The sequence below is a fragment of the Hemiscyllium ocellatum genome, chromosome 17, assembly GCF_020745735.1.
Source record: "Hemiscyllium ocellatum isolate sHemOce1 chromosome 17, sHemOce1.pat.X.cur, whole genome shotgun sequence".
NCBI classification, from domain to species: Eukaryota; Metazoa; Chordata; class Chondrichthyes; order Orectolobiformes; family Hemiscylliidae; genus Hemiscyllium; species Hemiscyllium ocellatum.
In genome coordinates this window covers 50,402,688-50,416,873 of record NC_083417.1, presented here as the reverse complement: position 1 = coordinate 50,416,873, position 14,186 = coordinate 50,402,688, and the positions used below count along the sequence as shown (strand labels likewise).

At 40.6% G+C, this 14,186-nt stretch overlaps 1 long non-coding RNA gene across 1 annotated transcript; it reads right to left on the bottom strand.

Moving 5' to 3' along the window:
- Positions 1-4,376: 4,376 nt before the first annotated feature.
- Positions 4,377-11,145, bottom strand: LOC132823736 (uncharacterized). The gene is made up of 3 exons (XR_009645581.1): positions 11,092-11,145; positions 7,754-7,891; positions 4,377-4,651 (listed from the first exon to the last, which is right to left on the bottom strand). It is a non-coding gene; the product is annotated as an uncharacterized LOC132823736 (long non-coding RNA).
- Between the last annotated feature and the right edge of the window lie 3,041 nt (positions 11,146-14,186).

Here is a 14,186-nt window from a genome sequence, read left to right as displayed (position 1 = left end):
TTATTCTTAACCAAACCCTCGATTTCTTTAGTCATCCAGCATTCCCTACACCTACCAGCCTTTCCTTTTACCCTAACAGGAATATACTTTCTCTGGACTCTCGTTATCTAATTTCCAGCTGTCCCTTTGGGGGCAAACATCTGCCTCCAATCAGCTTTCTAAGTTCTTGCCTAATGCCATCAATATTGGCCTTTATCCAATTTAAAACTCCTTTCACCATCAAACAATTCCAATAAGCAATGGTCAGCAGCAAAAATCCTAGAGGCCCCAGGAGTAAGGAGAGGGTTAATCCTGATGTTTGGCTGTCTGAGGAGAATGTCAGTTATTTGGCAGAATGCCTCAATCCCTGAACTTTTAGATCTGGTCTATCCTTTTCCATCATTATTTTAAATCAAATAGAATTATGGTTGTTGGCTCCAAAGTGTTCCCCAGCTGAAACCTCAGTTACCTGCCCTACCTTATTTCCCAAGAGTAGGTCAAGCTTTGCACCTTCTCTAGTAGGTACATCCACATACTGAATCAGAAAATTGTCTTGTATGCACTTAACAAATTCCTCTCCATCTAAACCTTTAACACTATGGCAGTCCCAGTCTATGTTTGGAAAGTTAAAATCCCCTACTATAACCACCTTATTATTATTACAAATAGCTGAGATCACCTTACAAGTTTGTTTCTCAATTTCCCGCTGGCTATTAGGGGTTCTGTAATACTATCCCAATAAGGTTATCATCCCTTTCTTATTTCTCAGTTCCACCCAAATAACTTCCTTGGATGTATTTCTGGGAATATCCTCCCTCAGCACAGCTGTAATGCTATCCCTTATCAAAAATGCCATTAAATGCAACTTCCCTGACTGGGAAACAAACCCTAGCCATGGCAGTGAGAGCGCCAAATTCTAACCACTCGACCACCAGGGAACTGAGCATTCCCAAGCTTTGCAAGACTGGGGACAGGTATTACCTCAGCACTTGGGTGTTTGGTTACTGAGGACCTGTGCACAGCTTCATATAGCCACACACACACACACACACACAAAAAAGCAGCCTTCAGGATGGGGGCTGTGTACTGTACATTTTTTCCTTTTATCTGGAGATTTGTACATCATGTTTCTGTGATCATCCTCCATTTTGACATCTAGATAAAGCAGAAGGTGGCTCAACCCATTACCATGGCACAAGAGTGAGGAACCGTTCATCTTGCGCTATGTACAACAATGCTAAGAGTGCTTTACATCTGGTACTAATGTTCTGACCTGCAGTGGAGAGGGATCATCACTCCCATGGGGCAGGTTGTTTTATTGACCTTGGCTACTTGCTCAATCCGGTTTTAAACACCTCCTCCAGCTCCTACCATATCCTAACATATAGTACCTTCAGGTAATCTGACCTGAAGGGGAAGGCAACAAACAATCAGCAAGCCCAATTCCCAAAGAACATTGCCTTACTCTTGACATGAATTACTTTGGCTCTGAGGCTCGTTTGAACCATCCACAAATGCTGATCAGTCAGGGCACCAACAGTAGATCTGCATGGAAAACAGTGATGTTACCTATGCACTGGGGAGGTTTGGAGCTCAGTACTGCTACAACCTGGGATGGTCACTGGTCTGTGGCTGACAGTCTTCCTGATGGACTTGGCAAAAGGCTTTATGTAATACATGAACAGGAGAGGCAGAGAGAGAGAGAGCAACTCTGTACCACTCCAAATTTGATTGGAAAACTTTCTATCCACGCATTCATCAAAACATGTGCTGCTGCTATCTATGTGGGCAGTTGAAGCCAATTGTTGATCCACTACCCAAACTCATTTGGGAGAACACATCCATCATGGCGGTGTGCAATATCGTCGAAAGCCTTCTCTTGGTCCAGGCTGATGAGGCAGATGCATATCCCTTTGTTTAACTATTAAACCTGGAATATCACATCTCCATGGTTGGTCTTTACCTGGGTTGACACTAAATCGTTTTTTAAATTGCTGAAGACGACATTTTGTTGAAGCTTTTCAACTTGCACTCATCAAGACAATTTTTATTAAAATCAACGTACAGGAACAACAACATTCATACTGTAAAGAAAGTGTTGATGAGTTGGCAACTGGACTGTATTTGGTAGAAGCATTACCATGGTGAATGCAGTAGTTAGATTGTGACTGACAGTTAACTGCCAAGCTTTGATTAGAACATAGAACAATACAGCGCAGAACAGGCCCTTCGGCCCTTGATGTTGCGCCGACCTGTGAAGTATTCTCAGCTCATCCCCTCCACTATCCCAAAATCATCCACGTGCTTATCTAAGGATTGTTTAAATCTCCCTAATGTGGCTGAGTTGACTATATTAGCAGGTAGGGCATTCCACGGCCTTACCACTCTCTGTGTAAAGAACATGCCTCTGATGTCTGTCTTAAATCTATCACCCCTCAATTTGTAGTTATGCCCCCTCGTACAAGCTGATGTCATCATCCGCGGAAAAAGACTTTCACTGTTACCCTATCTAATCCTCTGATCATCTTGTATGTCTATCAAATCCTCTCTTAGCCTTCTTCTTTCCAATGAGAACAGACCCAAATCTCTCAACCTTTCCTCATAAGACATTCCCTCCAGACCAGGCAACGTCCTGGTAAATCTCCTCTGCACCTTTTCCAATGCTTCCACATCCTTCCCGAAATATAGCGACCAGAACTGTACTCAATATTCCAAGTGTGGCCGCACCAGCATTTTGTATAGTTGCAGCATGATACTTTAGCTCCGGAACTCAATCCCTCTACAAATGAAACCTAACACACCGTATGCCTTCTTAACAGCACTATCCACCTGGGTGGCAACCTTCATGTTTCTATGCACATGGACTCCAAGATCGCTCTGCAAATCACACTACCAAGAATCTTTCCATTGACCCAGTACTCTGCCTTCCTGTTATTCTTCCCAAAGCTCACGTTTAGCTGCATTGAACTCCATCTGCCACATCTCAGCCCAATTCCAAATCCCTCTGCAATCTGTAACATTTTTCCAAACTGTCTACTACTCAACCAACTCTAGTGTCGTCTGCAAATTTATTAATCCATCCACCTATGCTGCATCTAAGTCACTTATGAAAATGACAAACAGCAGTGGTCCCAAAATAGATCCTTGTCGCACGCCACTAGTAACTGGACTCCAGACTGAATATTTTCCATCAACCACCACTCACTGCCTTCTTTCAGAAAGCCAGTTTCTAATCCAAACTATTAAATCACCCTCAATTCCATGCCTCTGCATTTTCTCCAACAGCCTACCATACGGAACCTTATCAAAGACTACTGAAGTCCATGTATACCACGTCAAATACCACCTCATCTACAGGTTTGGTCACCTTCTCAAAAAACTCCATGAGGTTTGTGAGACATGACCTGCCCTTGACGAAACCGTGTTGACAATCTGAAATCAAATTGTTGCTTGCTAGATTATTATAAATCTTATCTCTTATAATCTTTCCAAAACCTTTCCTACAACAGACGTAAGGCTCACTGATCTATAATTATCTGGGTCATCTCTGCTGCCCTTCTTGAATAAGGGCACAACATTTGCAATCCTCCAGTCCTCAGGTACTAAACCTGTAGACAATGACGACTCAAATATCAAAGCCAAAGGCTCTGCTATCTCCTCCCTAGCTTCCCAGAGAATCCTCAGTTAAATCCAATCCAGCCCAGGGGACTTGTCTACTTTCACTCCTTCTAGAATTGATAACACCTGTGCATAACTAACCTCGATCCTTTCTAGTCTAATAGCTCGTACGTCATTCTTCTCATCTCCAAATATTCTCCTTTTCCTGAGTGAACACCGATGAGAAATGTTCATTTAGCACCTCTCCGATCTCTATGGGGTCCACACTCAACTTCCCACTTCTGTCTTTGATTGGCCCTATTCCTACCCTAATCTTCCTCATATTCCTCACATTTTTATTCTGATATCCATACATGTTTTCTTAAATGTAACATAAACCTTTTGGAAGCAAAGGGACTCAAAAGCTAATAATTATACAGATTTAAGGCATTGGTAATTTTGTTCTAATTAATATGCATTTCTGCGAGGATAGTTGATGCACAGTGTTGGCAATACTACCACTCTTACACACTCCTCCCATCTCAGGGGAAAAAAAAGTTACTTGATAAGTTTGGCCTTCAAATTTTGCATATTTGATCTGGCACAACAAATGACTAAATTTGTAATCTGATCTAAAAGCAAAATATTTTTGCTCCCACATCAAAAACTGGATTGCAAGTTATTTGCACTGTTACATTCAAAGCAGTAAGAAATGGGATTATATGCTGTCTGATGAAAATGGTCAAATATATAGAATTCACCACTTATGGATGGGGTACTTTAAATACTGTCATCTTTATTTCACATCAAAAGATGCATTTGGTTCAAATAATGCAGAATTAAATATTATATGCCCTTTTTATCAATTGTATTGGATACAGAACTCTTTTGTTATGTAAACTGATTTCCACTTCTGTTTATCTGTATACATACATAATTGGACAGCTAATGAAAGCCTCCATGAACATTTTATGTTCCTTTTAAGGTATGGATCCATTACACTTGTAGTCAGGAATCTTCGGTCTCTCAGTCCTCATGAAAATATTTAACTTTCATTTACAATTCCTCAGCAGCTCTGTCAAGAGAAACAAAATAAGATTTTTGAATCTAAATTGATGAATTCATGTGATGTCTTATTTCTATGAAATTTGCAATGACGCCTGCAAAAGGTCAAAACTGTCAGATGGCTACCCAAGACTCTTGCCTACAATTCTAATCATAGAAGGTTACCGAAAAGTAAACCTTTAAAAGGTCAGAAATGCAATAATGGTGGAAGGCAGTTTTATGTAAAAAACATAGTTGGTACAAGACACAAATTAGAAGTTACAACACTTGCAACAAAAGAAATTGAGCAAAAGTCACCCATTTTCTGAAATTCTTTTTTCTTCAATTTCGGTAAGAACAGATGTACCAAAATCTAAATGCCTTTTCTTTTAATTCTTATTAAGTTCAATTCTGCCAATTCATTTTGCAAAATGTATTTTGGCAATAATGGGTACTTTGCTAAGTAGCTCTCGAAACAGTGTCACACATTTTCATATGATTAGAAAGTTTAGACCTCAAGGTAAATTTGTGTCTAAAACAGGGAAGCAAAGGATAAAGACATTTCTGTGTGATTCAGGTCAATCACAGAGCAATCTGGGCAGGGTAAGATAGGAAATTAGAAACTGAGATTTTCTGCATAAGTACCATGGATATGTTTATATCAGGGCTTCCTTAACTCAGAATCCTTCTTTCCAGGTGGTTTTGAGTGTGTTCAGTTCTCGTGGCGCCTTACAGGAATTCACCTGAATTCTCCTTAGATTCGCAGACTGACATTGATAATTCTGAAAGTTCATCTCTGTAATGATTATGACAGACATAAACTACTCTTAGGCTGACTGTCCGCCGACTGAATATGGCCAAGATACATTAACACAAAAATTCTCCAAACCCATCTCAATGGTACTGTGACACATTGTCTGTTTCCAGATAGAAATCTAAACCAATCTTAAACTTTAAATTCCGCTTTTGATCTGAAAAATACGGAAATTCTTCAAAACCTCTTGGTTGCAAGTGGTTTTCAAACATTTTTTGACCTGCATAAACACATGAATAATTTAGCACATCTAGTTCATACATTGACCTTGTACCTTCCTATGACATCTACAGGTACATAACAAAAAAAAAGTAGCAAAAGTGACTTGGGTCTCTTGGAAGACATGTAGTGAACTGAATATAGGAAACAGAAATAACAGGTAATTTACACCAATATTTTGCATCGACCTTCATGGTGATGGATACTATACACGTCACAAAGATATCAGATGGGCAAGGTGCCAATAGGAGGAAAGATCTTCTAATGTTCTCTATCACCGTATACAAAGTTGACAAACTAATGAAACTAAAGGCAAATTGTCAGAATGTGATGATTTGCATCCTAAGGTGTTAAAAGAAGTGGCTGCAGAGATATTGGAGACAAAAAAATGTAACCCTTCTTCAGATCCTTCAGTCCTGAAGAAAGGTTAAACCGAAAATGTTGACTTCTCCACCTACTGATGCTGCTTGGATAGCAGAGGTATTGGAAGCATTGGCCAAAATGCTCCAGAACTCACTGGTTTCCAGTAGGATTCCAGTAGTTCAAGAAGGGAGGCAGATAGGAAACTATAGATAAGTTAGCTCAATATCTGTCATTGGGAAAATGCTAGAGTGCATTACGCAGGAAGAAATAGAAAGATATTAAAAAAACTTAACATGATCAGAGTCAACATGATATCATGATATCCCCAACATGTTTGACAAATTTGCTAGAGTTCTTTGAGGATGTAACAAGAAGAGTTAATGAAGGAGAACTGGTAGCTGCTGTGTATTTGGATTTCTTGGAGGCATTCAATAAGGTTCCACTAAAGGGTGACTGCGCAAGACAAGAGCTCCAAAGTCTTCGGAGTAACATATTAACACTTCATTGAGGATTGATTAACACAGAAAACAGTCAGAATTAACAAGTCTTTTTCAGGTTGAAAAGATGTAACTACTGCTGTGTGACAAAGATCAGTCCTGATGCCTCAATTATTTCCTATGTTAATGACTTGGAGAAAGGAGCCAGAGTATAATCGATCCAAATTTACTGACGATACAAAAATAGGTGGGAAGGGCATGTTGTGATGCGGATGGAAGGAATTGGCAATAGGATATAAATAGGTTGAGTGAGTGGGCAAAAATCTTGACAAATATAATTTGAGGTGATTCACTTTGGTAAGATGGATCAAAAGACACAATCTTAACTAAATAGAGTCTCCAAAAGAAAGTATGCCAAAGAGGGACCTGGGTGCTCTCGTGCATGAAACACTAAATGTTAGCATGCGGGTGCAGTATGTATTAAGAAGGGAAATGAGTTGTGGCCTTTATTGCTAGAGATTTGGGATTAAAAATAGGGAAGTCTGGTTACAACTGTACAAGGTGCTGGTGAGGCCACATCTGCAGTACAGTACAATTTTGGTCTCTATTTAATAAGATATACTGACATCATAGGCTGTTCAAAAGAGATTCTCTCAGCTAATTCCTTGACGAAAGATTTGGTTCAGCAAGAACAGCCAAACAGACTATGCCTATATTCAATCATGTTTAGAAGACTGAAGGATGATCTTACTGAAACATGAGAGATTCTCATGGATCTTGACAGGATAGGTATAGAGACAATGGTTTCATGGGTAGGGAAATCTCGAACTATGGGACACTGGCAGCATTCTCACTAATTTTCTTTTTGGTTCTGGGTGTTTGGAATCGGAAGCCAATGCCACAATTGCCATGATGGTGCTGATTGTCATGTGCAAAACCTTGGAGTGGAACAATGGGCAGATAACTGAATCTTACCCTTTTTTGGCTAGGTCTGAGTGCATTGGAGTTTTTTGGAGGGACTTTCACTCTGAAGCCCACAGGCTTTAATTGCTGCATCTTAAAAATTGCATTGACTATCTACCCGGCCCCTATGGCATCTCTCATGGCAATTTCCTATCATATTGTCCCCATGCACCATTCCCAGAACAACTCAGAACTCAATGGACATCTGCTGAAAGACTGGAATCCCTTGTGCTGGTGCCTTTAGAGGCTCATTGTGCATCTCAACAAACATATCGGTTCTGTAACCACGCACCGCTTCCGCCCCCCAACAAGACTGGCCCAAACAGCAGAACTGTACCTTCACAGCCCCATGGTCTGCTCCACCACAGCCCTCATTGAAATATGGGCTTGCTGTCAGTCCACTTTCATCTTCTTAGATTCTCAGCAACCAACATCCCAACAGCGGCAGACCCCCATGACTCTCAGTGGAAATTATCTAAAATGGCAACAGAAGGAGTGAAAGAGTTTCTGAGATCTCTGAAGAGTCATTAATAGCATATCCTGTAGTTGAGGACTGAGCACACGACACCCACAGAGTGAGAGATGCTGCATCCTGATAATGAAGGACATGTCCCCATTATCCATCCAAAGGCTCAGCCTGTGCAGCAGCTTGGTGAAGGTGCTGCTGCGTCAGAGTCATGTTATAAAGTCAAAAGCATGCATGTTCACTTTAAAATAGAAAGTGCTTTCTGAATACTGAAGTAAACAAAGTGCAGGCCCAGCTTCCCAAAGGGAACTGCTGGGAGATGGGCTGTTTCAAAATAGGTACACGTAACAATTGGCTGCTAAATGGATACATGAGTTCTGGTTGCTGTTTTGACAACAATTCAAATTTAGCCAACCAGTTTAAATTGTGCCCAGGATACTAAAACCCAATCGAGTTTAAACTTGACAACATCAGATCAATGACAGGGTACCATGTTGGGAGCTATAAAACCAGGGCATTTTGAAAATATGGCCAGAGAGCTATCAGTCTAACATCTTGCTCTGAAAGAAATTAGAAAACACTCAATATCAAAAAGGTATATTTTCCTATAAAGGATCCTCGCCATAAAAAAGACAGACAACAACCTAGGGAGATCGGTAGACAAAAGATTGAAGACAGCAGAGAAGACAGAGACTCTGTGGACTTGAGATTAAGTTAATGTAATGTTTAATAATTATGTTATTGGAACAGCATGTTAATAGAATTGTATTCAGTTAGGGGAAAGTGTGTTCAGTTTGTTAATACATTTGTTTAGTGTTCACTATTAGAGTTAGGAAAATAAACTGTAATTTTTCTTTAAATAGTGGAAATTAGGAGTTCTCTGTTGCTCACTGACATTTTAACCGATTACAAGATGAGGTGAGCTTTTCTGGGTGTTTGGTTTTAATTAACAGAGAGGTTCAACCCCCACATCCTAACAGTTACCACCCAATATAATCAAGAACAGAAAGTCTGTAGTGTTCTGACACCCTTTCCATTCCAGACCACATGGAATACTTAACACTCTCATTCAGTATTCATTCAGTTCTGACCATTGTTATATTTATATAACAGATTGTGATGTTGTGTGGCTCACACAGGACCCTAGGAAGTAATGTGAGTAATGGTTCCACTTTGGTCTTTTGTAACATCATTGCTGCTCACTTCAACATTATTGAGATTCCAAGTTCAATTTTTGAGCTGCAATGGCAATGTAGTAAATGGTGCCAAAGCACCCTCACTCTACATGTGTAGCAAATAGGCAATTAAATAAATGCAACTTAATAGTAGCCAAGGTTTGTAAATGGCTGCTTCATTCATTTTGTAGAATCCCCAGAATCATAGAATCCCTACAGTGTGGAAGCAGATCATTCAGCCTATCAAGTTCACATTAACCCTCTGAACAGCATCCCACCCAGACTACCCTATCCCTGTAACCCTGCATTTCCCACGGGATTCCCCCAACCTACACATCCCTAGACAATTTAGCATGGCCAATTCACTTAACCTACATATCTTTGGGCTGACAGGGGAAACCGGAGCAGTCAAAAGAAAGTCACGCAGACACTGGGAGAATGTGCAAACTCCACACAGGCAGTCACCTGAGGCTGGAATTGACCCTGGGTCCCTACATTATGAGGTAGCGTGTTAACCACTGAGCACCATGCTGCCAACACCTGTCACTCCAGGTGTTGTGGTGTCCAGCACAACCATTCCAGTAAGCACCACAACCATTGCACGGTTTCGCCCTAAGAAATGACACTAAACCTACCCATCCTCACCATTGTCCTAGCCACTTTCTAGCAACACCCCTAATCTAGAGAACAGAAAGTGCTTGCACAGATCACAGCTCCCATTGGACACTTTAAACACTGGGCCCCGCGTGGTTGCCAGGTTCCTCTCCCTAAACTGTGTGCGAGCTGTCCCCACGCTGGACAGGACTATGATCTTTGACCAACAAAAGACCCCTCTTAACTGAGGACTAGCTCCACCAGTTTCTGACATGGCCATTTGGTTCAATGAATGAGCAGTATGCTTGCTGAACTGGCAGCCGGTAAAGGTGTAAGAATGATGTTTCAGTGTGCTATCAAGATGCGTTTTTCCCACAGACTGATCCCTGCTGCCAAGCAGCATATCTACACAGTCACCTCAATATGGCAGTTCTGAAAGTCTTTTTCTCTGCTGAAGTGCCTACACGCTAACAGGCCTGGTAAAGCATGGTTGCTATGAACACGCAGGAAGACAGTAACGGAGCAAGCGCTAAGAGAGCAAGTAGACAGCTTGGTCCACTCAGAGTTGGAAGGTTGATCCGTATGTGCAAAGACTTTTTGCTGCAGCCTTTCAATGCTGGTTGCTGGTGCTTACTGCAACGCAAGTCTTTGCTTCCTAAGCAATGGGCTGGTATACTAAAGAGGTACCAGGAGGATCATCAGAGGATTGCAGATAGAGTCACCGTCATGCAGCAGGGAAAAAGATCCTTTGTCCAACTCATCCATGCTGCCCCGCCATCTCAATCTGACCATGCACATTTGCCAGCGTATGGCCCATATCCCTTTAAACTCTTCCACTTCATATACCCATCCAGATGCGTTTTAAATGTTGTAATTGTACCAGCATCCGCCATTTCCTCTGGAAGCTCATTCCATACATGCACCACTCTGTGTGAAAAAGTTGCCACTTGGGTCCCTTTTAAATCTTTTCACTCTCACCTTAAATCTGTGCCCTCTAGATTTGGATTCCCCCACCCTAGGAGAAAAGATCTTGTCTATTCTCCTTATCCATTTCTGAATGTTATGTTAACTAGTTAACAGATTCAACTTTAAGTGTTTGTACTACATCTCTATTCTTTAGTCTCCATGTGTTTATTTGTGTAAAAGAAGATTGACAACTGTATTTGCATGTTAGACAACAATCAAGTCAATGTAAATTGGGGCAGCACATTAAATATTGCATAAAATGCCTTCCTATGGAACCTTCTCAAAAATTCTATGCAGTTTATTAATCTCCATTCTTTCTTTGTTGTTATTGGCAATGTATGTTGAATTTTGAATGCTAACTTAAGCAAAATCCAGATTTCATGTGATTTCAGAAACATCTAGAAACAGTTTAGGAACTGAAATGATTTTTAATGTAGAGGCTGATGGCAAATTTACAAATTTGCACATACTCACCTCCAGATCATCTGGTGAAATTTTGAGGTGTTCACTCACACTGTTGCTGTTCACCGTAGCATTAACTTGACTGAGCTTTATGCTTTCATAAGTGAACTGCCTTTTTGGTTTCAAAACTGAATTTTAGAGAAAGGCATAACACAACATTAAAAGGAAATAACACCTGCAGCATTATGATTTCTTCAGATGAATAGCAACATAGTATTTAACTTCCGTGGCGTGACAGGACAGCACAAAGCTGAGCAGCTGAACAGCACCCATGGTGGCATGATAAGCGGGGTTCAGAGTGAGGGAGAAAGTTACAAAATCAGCGTTTCACCCACATATGAGAAACATAATGCAGTGTGATAAACAAGATGGGCAGTCTGCACACTGCCACTTGCTAAATGTTTTGCCTGTACTAGACACCTGGCAAAAATCAGAGTGTTGAAATATATTCATTTTTCTTTCTGAACACCTTGCAGAGCATGTCCAGAAGGATCAAGGACATAATCAATTTGGCTACATCCAAGGAACAGAAAATGTGCAATTACTGAGGAACTGAAGCCTCTGAAAATATGGCTGCCAAATATGCTGGTGTCACAAAACTAGGCAGGAAATTAAGTTGTCAAGAGGATATTAAAAAAAGGGTACAAATAGATATAGATAGGTTAAGTGAATGGACAAAGATCTGGCAATAGATTATAATATGGGAAAATGTAAAGTTTTCCTTTTTAGAAGAATAAGAAAAAGCATATCATCTAAAAAGTGATAGATTGCAGATCACAGAATGTCCAGGGATCTGGGTATCCACATGCACGAATTACCAAAGGTTAATCTGCAGGAATAGCAAGCAATTAAGAAAGAAAAGAGATAATTTAGTACAAGGGGAACTGAAGACAAGAGTAGGTTATCCTTCAATTTTATAGGTCAGTAGTGAGACAGCATCTTAAGTGCTGTGTGCAACACATTGTTAGAACCCTTGTTGACATTTCATTATCTTAACTTCATTCTTTTATCAATTTGAGTTTGGAGCTGTAAACTGGTAACAAAGCTAAAAATCAACTTTTGGACAGTGGGTAACAGCTTCTGTTAAAAGGAACACAAACCAAACAAACTTTAGTTTGTTCACGAGGCATGCCTGCACATTAATTGTGGCTTGGTTCCTAACCAAGATTCTGCCGTTACCAGACAATAGCACTATGCTAAACAGAAGGTGACAATTAGTGAGGCTAGTACCTGGGACTCGATTCTAACAAGTCTGGAAAAGATCTCATGTTCAAACAGATGACAGAAGTTCAATGTAACTTGGACCTCGTGGAGGAGAGGTCCCTTTGTCAGGGAGTAGTCACAGTTGAATTGAGTTTTGGACTGTGTTTTCAGTGGAAAATGAATCTGGCTTTTGGTACTCTAGCATAGGGATTTGAAAGCTCCATGCCTGACCTCGCATGAGCCTCTGGGGAACTCAAAGAATAGATGAGTATTAGTACCTTTATCTGAGGGAGCTGTAAAAGTGATCTTGAACACCATCTTCAGAAAAATCGACGAAGAAACCACCAACTATGCCTGTAGAACAACGGCTCAAGAAAACCACAAGTTAGACGGCCAGTTGCATTTTTGTTTTATTTATCTCTTTGCTTGTCTTGTCTGTCTTTTCGGAATTGGGCTGAAAATGAAAGTTGCATGTTTATGGCATAGACCAATCATATTACTTTGTTTTTGAATTTCGTTCTGCTAATGTTACAATACAGTTGATAAGTTGCCAAAACTTTGGTTTAAGATACAAACCAATGTCTGGAATTGATTATTTAGAGGATTTGGGATCGATTATTCAAATGTTTGTTTAGGAATGAAGGGGGTTAATTGTACGTCTTTGAAGGTTTTCATTTTACTGTGTTGTGAATACAGAGGTGGAAAGATTTGATTTGGTTATCCGTTTCTGTGTCTTAACAATTAGAGTCAGTTCAGAGAGGGTTAATTAGACTAATAACTGGCATAGGCAAGTTGTTTTTACAAAGAAAGATTGAATAGACTTGGTTTGTATCTGTTGGAGTTTAAAAGGTTAGGAGGAATCTTTATGGAAATATAAAAAGATCCAGGAGGATTCTAGATGGGCTACACGTGGAGAGGACATTTCCTTTTATGTAAGAATCTAGAACGAGGGACCACTGTAATAATCTTCTAGGAGAAATTGAGGACTGCAGATGCTGGAGATCAGAGCTGAAAATGTGTTGCTGGAAAAGCGCAGCAGGTCAGGCAGCATCCAAGGAGCAGGAGAATCGACGTTTCTGGCATGAGCCCTTCTTCAGGACAATAATCATATCATTCATTCAAAACAAAGTTGAGGGAATTGTTTTTTTCCCCAAGAGAATGGAGAGTTATTGGCATGCCCTTCCTGGAAAAAGGTGTTGAAACAGAGGCCTTGAACATTAGGGGTTTAGATAGGGTTGACAGTGAGAACCTTTTTCCGCTAATGGAGTCAGCTGTTACTAGGGGACACAGCTTTAAATTAAGGGGAGGTTGGTATAGGACAGATGTTAGGGGTAGATTCTTTACTCAGCGGGTTGTGAGTTCATGGAATGCCCTGCCAGTAGCAGTGGCGGACTCTCCCTCTTTATGGTCATTTAAGCGGGCATTGGATAAGCATATGGAGGTTATTGGGCTAGTATAGGTTAGGTAGGCTTCGGTCGGCGCAACATCGAGGGCCGAAGGGCCTGTACTGCACTGTATTTTTTCTATGTTCTATTTTTTAAGGCCGAGATAGATTGATTCTTGTTAGCATGAGAGGTGAAGAGTCATCAGTAGGCCGGAATGTGGATTTGAGGTTAAACATCAGATCAGCTTGCCTGATGCTAATATTTCTGGATTTGAGAGTGCGGACTGAAGCACATGGATTCTGCCTGGGATACAGTTTCACCACACCCACACACACACACACACACACACACACACACACACGCGATCTGCTAGGTTCCCACTCAGGTTTCCATGTCAACTTTTCTTGAGTCTAGGTTGTTTGATGAGATAGGAAGCTGAATATCAATGTGGTGAACTGTGTTGTCAGTGTACTTAACAAGCAATAAACCCCTTAAGGTAGAAGGCATGCATTTAAAGGT